We start from the raw sequence: 11,091 nt of genomic DNA on the forward strand, positions 1-11,091 counted from the left end.
TCGAGCGAAAGATGAACAGAGCAATGTATAGAGAGATCCTTGATGAAAACCTGCTCCAGGGAGCTCAGGACCTAAGACTGGGATGAAGGTTCACCTTCCAACAGGACAACGGGCTTAAGCACACAGCCAAGACAATGCAGGAGTGGCCCAGACAGAGCCCGCACTTGTATCAAATTGAACATCTCTGGAGAGACCTGAAAATAACTGTGCAGCGACGCTGTCCATCCAAACTGGCAGAGCGTGAGAGGATGTGCAGAGAAGAATGGGAGAAACTCCCCAAATAAAGGTGTGCCAAGCTTGTAGCGTCATACCCAAGAAGACTCAAGGCTGTAAGCGGTTCCAAAGGTGCTTCAACAAATTACTGAGTAAAGGGTCTGAATACTTATGTAAATATAATATTTTCATTTTTGATTTGTCATTATGCGGTATTTTGTGTAGATTAATGAGGGGAAAAAACGATTTAATACATTTTATAATAAGGCTGTAACGCAACTAAATGTGGAAAAAGTCATTCCTTTCCGAATGCAGTGTAAATCTGACAAGACCTGAAAATTGGTTGCACAATTCAGGTGTGAAAAGCTCTGAGAGGCTAACCCAGAAAGACTCACAGCTGTAATCGCTGCCAACGGTGATTCTAACCTGTATTGACTCAGGAGGTTTAATACTTATCTAATCAAGATATACACGGTGTACAAAACATTAGGAACACCTTCTGAATGGCACACATACATAATCCGTGTCTCAATTGTCTCACTGCTTAAAATCCTTCTTTAACACGTCTCCTCCCCTTCATCTACACTGATTGAAGTGGATTTGACAAGTGACATCAATAAGGGATCATAGCTTTCACCTGGATTCACCTGGTCAGTCTATGTCATGGAATGAGCAGCTGTTCCTATTTTTGTACACTCAGTGTATAAATGTTTTATTTTTCATTAAATATTTTTTTCCAATTCAAATGTTGTTCCACTTTGTCATTACAGAGTGTTACGGATACAGTTATCCTGTGTGTGTGTGTGTATCCTGTGTGTGTGTTTCTTTTCTCTCCTTCTCCCCTCACAGGTGAAAATCATCACTCCCCAATCAATCATCAATCAGAAGACACACCTCCTCCAATTTCCTGACCTATCACAGTTCCTTCCCCATGGTTTAAAAACCCCATTTGTTTGTTCTAGACCCCAGCTCAGCTCAATCTCTCTGTAAATGCCATGTCTGTAGGTCTCTGTGTTTCACTCTCGCTTTGTGTCGTAACCTCTCTTTTGTTTAAGCACCTCATAGCACTTTGTCATCACCTGTGAGTATTGTTTTTGGTTATGGTGTTTGTTTGATTGCTGGTGGAAAAGGGGGAAACCAAGACAAGTCGCCCATGGGCATACACTACCCGTAGGTGAACTTTGTTAAATACACTAGTTAGAACTGGGCGGACCACCCACTGTATTTTTGGTTAGTTAGTTAGCTGTTGTTAAAGTAGGCTAGTCTAGCTTAGGGGTGTTTTTGAATACTTATTGTTTCTTTCCTTGGGTCCAGCTCAGCCCCTTTTCCTGCACCCCCATTACCGTGTGTTTATAAATAAACCTAGAGTTTGACGGTAGATTTCAGTTGTCGTGCTTATTTCGTTCACACTTTTCCTTTGTCACAATAATAATTTGCATGAGTTATGTTACGAGTCTCATTACCATCCCCCCCTAGACTGTCGGGCCAAAAGGGATTCGTAACATAAGTGGGGGCTCGTCCGGGATATGTCATAGCTGACACCCATGCCGCTCATGTCGATTGTTGTAGTGGCATAGTTCAGTGTTGAGCGTCATAGCTGAAGTAGCATTAGTGTTTGCTGTTTCCTTTGGCACTTGTGAAGTAGTGTAAAAATGACTACTTTTGATTTGAAATCTTTTTTGGATAACCCTTCGTGGGAGGTTTTTGACAAATGTCGTAGAGTTGATTTAATGACCTTGGCTGACCATTATTCAGTATCGATTCCGCAGAGTTTAGTTAAGGCGGAGGTGAAACGGATAGTATTAAATGTATTGTTGGAAGAGCAGGTGCTTGTGTTACTGCTGCCTGAGCCTACTACCCCTGTAGCGGATGTTGCTGCTCCTGTAAGACCATTGGTGTCTGATAATGAGGGAGAGGCTAAAACACCAGCCACATTGTCCCATTTTGATCCACTCTCCCCACTGTCAAATGGTGATGCCAGGAGGGATGTCTGTTTAGCACAGTTCCAACTGGAGGTGGAAGAGAGAGCCCAAATTAGGCGAGAGACTCTCCATTTGGAGATGTGTAAAATAGAGGCAGAAAAAGAACGAGAACAACGGCATTTAGAGATGTGTAAAATTGAGGCAGACAGAGAACAAAGGCAGTTGGAGTTCAAAATGCGCCAGATGGAACTTGAGGCAGAGACAGCGAGGCTAGCCTCCGGTCCTACTGTGCCTGTTTGTGAGCCGTCCTCACCTGCTGTGTCCTCAAACACGTTTGACATTAGTAGGCAGATTGCCTTAGTACCTTTGTTCAGAGAGTCAGAGGTTGACTCCTATTTTTGTGTATTTGAGCGTATAGCCGTAGCATTGAAATGGCCTGAAGAGGTTTGGTGCCTATTACTTCAGTGTAAATTAACTGGTAAAGCCCAAGAGGTTTTGTCAGCGCTACCTCTGGAGGACAGTTTGAATTATGAAGTGGTCAAAGCTACTGTTCTTCGTGCCTATGAGCTTGTGCCTGAGGCATACCGACAGAGATTTAGGTCTCATAGAAAGTCTTCTAGTAAGACTTATGTGGAATTTGCTAGAGACAAGGGAAATCTGTTTGATAAATGGCATGCTGCTAGTAAGGTAACTGATTTCAACTCTCTCCGGGAGTTAATCTTGTTGGAAGAGTTTAAAAATTGCTTACCCGAACGCATTGTAGTTTACCTAAACGAACAGAAAGTATCCTCCCTGGCAGAAGCGTCTGTGTTGGCAGACGAGTTTGTGTTGACGCACAAGAGTGTGTTTTCGGCTCAAACTGAGAGTAGAGCCACTGAGTTTCCTACCTTTAGTCCTAGTCGGCCAGCAGTAGTATGTCAAGCACGCCAGAAGAATGAGCGTCGATGTTTCTATTGTCATAAAGTAGGACATATGATTAATGATTGCTTCCTGCTTAAACGCAAACAAGGGATGCCTCTTCGTGCCAAGCCACCAACAGGTGTTGCTCTAATTCGTACGGTTGTGAGGTCTGCAACAAAACAGGTGCCTCAGGGTAACTGTAGTTTGAAAGTCTCAGTCCCCGACCGCAGTTATGAACCATTCATTTTCGAGGGGTTTGTGTCCCTAACGAATGACGAAGCGTCTCAACGACCGGTTAAAATCCTTAGAGATACTGGTGCGGCGCAGTCGTTTATATTGTCTGATGTGTTGCCCTTGTCTGACGATACATACTGTGGTTCCAGTGTGTTAGTGCAGGGTATTGAAATGGGTTTTGTCCCAGTGCCATTGCACTTTGTGAAAGTACACTCTGAGTTAATCAGTGGAATATTCAGAGTGGGGGTACGCCCTATGTTGCCAGTGAAAGGTGTGACCTTCATAATGGGTAACGATATCGCCGGAGGAAATGTAGTACCCGTATTGGAAGTATTGGATAAAAGTGACCACTCTCTCTCGAATGAGCTGGCACAGAATTATCCACATGTGTTCCCCGCTTGTGCTGTCACTCATGCTCAGGCACGACAAGAGGGTGATGAGAGAGATTTGTCGAACACTGTTCTGTTCAAAGAGGTTGATCAAGAGGATGGATTGTGTGATCCCTCTGAGAAGCATGGACAGGTGCGCCCTGTTAATGCCAAGGTCTTGGCTATAACTGCATTCCCTGCACCTACCACCAGACGAGAGCTACGCCGCTTTTTAGGGATGGTTGGCTACTACCGTAGCTTCTGTAAAAATTTCTCTGCGGTAGTTGCTCCATTGACCGATTTGCTTAGTCCGGCTAGATCATTTGAGTGGTCCCCTGATTGTAAGAGAGCTTTTGAATCAGCGAAAGCACTCTTATGTAGTACACCTGTACTTGCTGCTCCTGATTTTGAACAACCGTTCAAACTTGAGGTAGATGCTAGTGCCAGAGGTGCTGGTGCTGTTCTACTGCAGCAGGACAAGAGTGGAGTGGATCATCCCGTTTGTTATTTTTCACGTAAATTTAATAAATGTCAAACAAACTATGCGACAATAGAACAAGAAGCTCTTGCTTTGTTGTTGGCTCTGCAATACTTTGAAGTATATATTGGTTCCAGTGCCCTACCCGTGATTGTATATACTGACCATAACCCCTTAGTTTTTCTCCACCGAATGTACAACCAGAACCAGCGCCTTATGCGTTGGGCGCTGATTGTACAAAATTATAATTTGGAGATCCGCCACAAAAAGGGTTCTGATAATGTGTTGGCAGATGCTTTGTCTCGTGTGTGAAAATGATTTCTGCATGTTTTGCAAGGTTGTTGCTTTGTTGGGAGTATTAATTGAAATACTGTAGTCGCAACCCCTAGGGTTGCTCTTTTAAGTGGGAGTGTTACGGATACAGTTATCCTGTGTGTGTGTGTGTGTATCCTGTGTGTGTTTCTTTTCTCTCCTTCTCCCCTCACAGGTGAAAATCATCACTCCCCAATCAATCATCAATCAGAAGACACACCTCCTCCAATTTCCTGACCTATCACAGTTCCTTCCCCATGGTTTAAAAACCCCATTTGTTTGTTCTAGACCTCAGCTCAGCTCAATCTCTCTGTAAATGCCATGTCTGTAGGTCTCTGTGTTTCACTCTCGCTTTGTGTCGTAACCTCTCTTTTGTTTAAGCACCTCATAGCACTTTGTCATCACCTGTGAGTATTGTTTTTGGTTATGGTGTTTGTTTGATTGCTGGTGGAAAAGGGGGAAACCAAGACAAGTCGCCCATGGGCATACACTACCCGTAGGTGAACTTTGTTAAATACACTAGTTAGAACTGGGCGGACCACCCACTGTATTTTTGGTTAGTTAGTTAGCTGTTGTTAAAGTAGGCTAGTCTAGCTTAGGGGTGTTTTTGAATACTTATTGTTTCTTTCCTTGGGTCCAGCTCAGCCCCTTTTCCTGCTCCCCCCATTACCGTGTGTTTATAAATAAACCTAGAGTTTGACGGTAGATTTCAGTTGTCGTGCTTATTTCGTTCACACTTTTCCTTTGTCACAATAATAATTTGCATGAGTTATGTTACGAGTCTCATTACCATCCCCCCTAGACTGTCGGGCCAAAAGGGATTCGTAACACAGAGTATTTTGTGTAGATCGTTAAGAAAAAATGTATAATTAAATCCATTTGAATCCCACTTTGCAAAACAACAAAATGTGGAAAAAGTAATGGGGTGTGAATACTTTCTGAAGGCGCTGTATGTATGTATATTCCTAATAACTTATGCACATACTGGCCCCATTCAGGTTCATCCTCCGGGTAGCCTATTCATATTTTTTTTTAATTTAATTTTATGATTCTTTAAAAGTACGAGAATAGCTACCAAGTGGGCCCATGGGGGATAAGAAACATTGTCCATTTGGCCCCCAAAACAGCAACAGGCAACAGGAAGAATACCAGGCCTGCTCAGCTGTCTCAGTCAGGCAGAGGCCAGAGATAATTGCGGCCGTGACCTTTTTCTGTGGCCCTTAACTCGCTCTTTTCACATTCCAGGGCAATCTGAATTGTCCCACGGTTTGCGTCCAAAATGCCACACTATTCTCTATGTAGTGCACTACTTTTGACCATAGGAATCTGGTAAAAGGTAGTGCACTACATAGAGAATAGGGCGCCATTTGGGACGCATACTCATGTTGTAATAATAATAACAACAGGAAACACTGCAAACTTCCCCCCTTGTCCTCAGAATATCCCAACCATCATTATCTACCCGCTGGGGCTCGTTTCTGTGTGGTGGTGGGGGGTGGAGGATGTAAAGTCAAGTACATAAATAATATTGTGTGAGTACAAGGCAAAAAGTATCTGTCTGTGGATTGTGACTGATGTACATTTGAGGATTGTGTATTCTGATTATTTACATAATATTGGCACTTATCTGTCTCCATAAATGAATAATAGTGTGACATATTGCAGAATGAAATATATATGCTGTGTTGTTGCTCGAGGTCACCTGTATTTAGCTCTGATGATGCAGTTTTGGGCACCATATTGTAACAACCTTAATCAGAGAACAGTCAATGTGAAAATGATTCAGTTTAGGTCTTGACTATGTATGATGACTATGAATCTATTTTAAATAATATTTTTCTTTCAAATGTTCAGAGACAAGAAAATTCCTACCATTAGTTGAAATCATTATTTTGGGCCAGAGATAGGAAATGCTGCACGCACAAAATGCATAGCTCATAAAACATGGACAGAAAAATGTCTACTTTAGTATGCTTAAAGTTGAACAGTTTTGATGGATCCTCAGAAACACTTTACAAGTTGCTCTTATGTCAAACAAAAGAAAAGGGAACTTGCCAGATACTGTTTCAAATGAGTTTAGTTACTGTGTAGTTCCATACCATCATTACAATTCCCCAGTGGTGTAATGTACTGAAGTAAAAAGTCTTTAAAATACTACTTAAGATGTTTTTGGGGGTATCTGTACTTCACTTTTCTATTTATAATTGTGACAACTTTTACTTTTACTTCACTACATTCGTAAAGAAAATTATGTACACATGGTTAGCAGATGTTATTGCGAGTGTAGCTAAATGCTTGTGCTTCTTGTTCCGACAGTGCAGCGATATCTAACAATTCCACAAAAACTTTCTAATACACATAAATCTGAATAAAGGAATGGAATAAGAATATATACATATAAATATATGGATGAGCAATGACAGAGCGGCATAGGCAAGATGCAACAGATGGTATAAAATACAGTATATACATATGAGTTCAGTGATGCAAGATATGTAAACATTATGAAAGTGCATTATAAAAGTGACTAGTGATCCATTTATTAAAGTGGCAAATGATTTCAAGTCTGTATGTATTCCAGCAGCCTCACTGTGTTAGGGATGGCTGTTGTAACAGTCTGATGGCCTTGAGATTGAAAAACAGCTTCTATCTCTCGGTCCCAGCACCTGTACTGACCTCACCTTCTGGATGGTAGCGGGGTGAACAGGCAGTGGCTCAGGTAGTTGTTGTCCTTTTTTTTGGCCTTCCTGTGACATCGGGTGCTGTAGGTGATCTGGAGGGTAGGTAGTTTGCCCCCGGTGATGCATTGTGGGCGGTGCAGTTGCCGTGACAGGCGGTGAAACAACCCGACAGGATGCTCTCAATTGTGCATCTGTAAAAGTTTGTGAGGGTTTTAGTTGACAAGCCAAATTTATTCAGCCTTCTGAGGTTGAAGAGGCAATGTTGCGCCTTCTTCACAATAATGTCTGTGTGGGTGGACCATTTCAGTTTGTCTGTGATATGTACGCCAAGGAACTTAAAACTCTCCCCCTGCTCCCTCTACTGTTTCCTGATGTCCACAATTATCTCCTTTGATTTGTTGACGTTGAGTGAGAGGTTGTTTTTCTGACAATACACTCCGAGTGCCCTCACCCCCTCCCTGTAGGCTGTCTTGTTGTTGTTGGTAATCAAGCCCACTATTGTTGTGTCGTCTGCAAACTTGATGATTGAGTTGGAAGTGTGCATGGCCACGCAGTCATGGGTGAACAGCGAGTACAGAAGGGGGCTAAGCACGCACCCTGGTGAGGCCCCAGTGTTGAGAATCAGTGAAGTGGGGGTGTTGTTTCCTACCTTCACCACCAGGTGGGGTGGGGTTGAGACCCAGGGCATCAATCTTAAAGATGAGCTTGGAGGGTACTATGGTGTTGAATGCTGAGCTTTAGTCAATGAATAGCATTCTTACACATCCTCTTGTCCAGATGGAATAGGGCAGTGTGCAGTGTGATGGCGATTGCCTAGGGTGACAGGTAAGGTGGATGTGATATGACCCTTGACTCGTCTCTCAAAGCACTTCATGATGACAGAAGTGAGTGCTACTAGGCGATAGTCATTTAGTTCAGTTACCTTTGTTTTCTTGGGTACAGGAACAATGGCGGCCATCTTGAAGCATGTGGGGACAGCAGACTGGGATAGGGAGAGATTGAATACGTCTGTAAACACCAGCCAGCTGATCTGCGCATGCTCTGAGCACACAGCTAGGGATGCCGTCTGGGCTGGGAGCCTTGCAAGGGTTAACACGTTTAAATGTCTTACGTCGGCCACGGAGAAGGAGATCCCACAGTCCTTGGTAGCGGGCCGCGTAGGTGGCACTGTATTATCCTCAAAGCAAGCTGTTTAGTTTGTCTGGAAGCAAGACATTGGTGTCCGGGACGTGTCCGTGATGTGGCTGGTTTTCCTTTTGTAATCTGTGATTGTCTGTAGACCCTGCCACATACGTCTTGTGTCTGAGCCGTTGAATTACATACATTTTCCCTAACACTTGTACTTGTTACATTTTGAATGCTTAGCAGGACAGAAATGGACCAATTCATGCACTTGTCAAGAGAACATCCCTGGTCATCTCTACTGCCTCTTATCCGGCGACTCACTAAACACAAATGCTTTGTTTCTGAATGATGTCTGAGTGTTGGAGTGTGCCCCTGGCTATCCATACATTTAAAAAAACACGAACAACAGGAAGGAGTCATCATGCCAGGTAGTCCTGAGGCATGGTCCTAGGGCTCAGGTCCTCCGAGAGAGAGAGAAAGAAGAGAGAATGAGAAAGAGCATACTTAAATTCACAAAGGACACCGGATAAGACAGGAGAAGTACTCCAGATATAACAAACTGACCCTAGCCCCCGACACATAAACTACTGCAGCATAAATACTGGAGGCTGAGACAGGAGGGGTCAGGAGACACTGTGGCCCCATCCGATGATAACCCCGGACAGGGCCAAACAGGAAGGATATAACCCCACCCACTTTGCCAAAGCACAGCCCCCACACCACTAGAGGGATACCTTCAGCCACCAACTTACCATCCTGAGACAAGTCCGAGTATAGCCTACAAAGATCTCCGCCACGGCACAACCCAAGGGGGGATCGCCAACCCAGACAGGAAGATCACATCAGTGACTCAACCCACTCAAGTGACGCACCCCTCCTAGGGACGGCATGAAAGAGCACCAGTAAGCCAGTGACTCAGCCCCTGTAATAGGGTTAGAGGCAGAGAATCCCAGTGGAAAGAGGGGAACCGACCAGGCAGAGACAGCAAGGGAGGTTCGTTGCTCCAGAGCCTTTCCGTTCACCTTCACACTCCTGGGCCAGACTACTCAATCATATGACCCACTGAAGAGATGAGTCTTCAGTAAAGACTTAATGGTTGAGACCGAGTTTGCGTCTCTCACGTGGGTAGGCAGACCATTCCATAAAAATGGAGCTCTATAGGAGAAAGACCTGCCTCCAGCTGTTTGCTTAGAAATTCTAGGGACAATTAGGAGGCCTGCGTCTTGTGACCGTAGCGCACGTGTAGGTATGTACGGCAGGACCAAATCAGAGAGATAGGTAGGAGCAAGTCCATGTAATGCTTTGTAGGTTAGCAGTAAAATCTTGAAATCAGCCCTTGCCTTGACAGGAAGCCAATGTAGGGAGGCTAGCACTGGAGTAATATGATCACATTTTTTGGTTCTAGTCAGGATTCTAGCAGCTGTATTTAGCACTAACTGAAGTTTATTTAGTGCTTTATTTGGGTAGCCTGAAAGTAGAGCATTGCAGTAGTCTAACCTAGAAGTAACAAAAACATGGATTAATTTTTCTGCATCGATTTTTGACAGAAAGTTTCAAATTTTTGCAATGTTATGTAGATGGAAAAAAACTGTCCTTGAAACAGTCTGGATATGTTCGTCAAAAGAGAGATCAATGTCCAGAGTAACGCTGAGGTCCTTCACAGTTTTATTTGAGACGACTGTACAACCATTAAGATTAATTGTCAGATTCAACAGAAAATCTCTTTGTTTCTTGGGACCTAGAACAAACATCTCTGTTTTGTCCGAGTTTAAAAGTAGAAAGTTTGCAGCCATCCACTTCCTTATGTCTGAAACACAGGCTTCTAGCGAGGGCAATTTTGGGGCTTCACCATGTTTCATTGAAATGTACAGCTGTGTGTCATCCGCATAGCAGTGAAAGTTAACATTATGTTTTCGAATTACATGCCCAAGAGGTAAAATATATAGTGAAAACAATAGTGGTCCTAAAACGGAACCTTGAGGAACACCAAATGTACAGTTGATTTGTAAGAGGACAAGCCATTCACAGAGACAAACTGATATCTTTCCAATAGATAAGATCTAAACAAGACCAGAACTTGTCCGTGTAGACCAATTTGGGTTTCCAATCTCTCCAAAAGAATGTGGTGATCGATGGTATCAAAAGCAGCACTAAGGTCTAGGAGCACGAGGACAGATGCAGAGCCTCGGTCTGATGCCATTAAAAGGCCATTTACCACCTTCACAAGTGCAGCCTCAGTGCTATGATGGAGTCTAAAACCAGACTGAAGCATTTCGTATACATTGTTTGTCTTCAGAAAGGCAGTAAGTTGCTGCGCAACAGCCTTTTCTAAAATGTTTGAGAGGAATGGAAGATTCGATATAGGCCGATATTTTTTTATATTTTCTGGGTGAAGGTTTGGCTTTTTCAAGAGAGGCTTTATTACTGCCACTTTTAGTGAGTTTGGTATACATCCGGTGAATAGAGAGACGTTTATTATGTTCAACATAAGAGGGCCAAGCACAGGAAGCAGCTCTTTCAGTAGTTTAGTTGGAATAGGGTCCAGTATGCAGCTTTGAGGTCATGATTATTTTCATCATTGCGTCAATAGATATAGTACTAAGACACTTGAGTGTCTCTCTTGATCCTAGGTCCTGGCAGAGTTGTGCAGACTCAGGACAACTGAGCTTTGAAGGAATACGCAGATTTAAAGAGGCGTCCGTAATTTGATTTCTAATAATCTAATAATAATAATAATGCTGAAGTGCGTTCTGAGCCCTCTCCTGTACTCCCTGTTCACCCACGACTGCTTGGCCACGCACGCCTCCAACTCAATCATCAAGTTTGCGGATGACACTACAGTGGTAGGCTTGATTACC

Source organism: Oncorhynchus masou, chromosome 5 (assembly GCF_036934945.1).
Source record: "Oncorhynchus masou masou isolate Uvic2021 chromosome 5, UVic_Omas_1.1, whole genome shotgun sequence".
Lineage (NCBI taxonomy): Eukaryota > Metazoa > Chordata > Actinopteri > Salmoniformes > Salmonidae > Oncorhynchus > Oncorhynchus masou.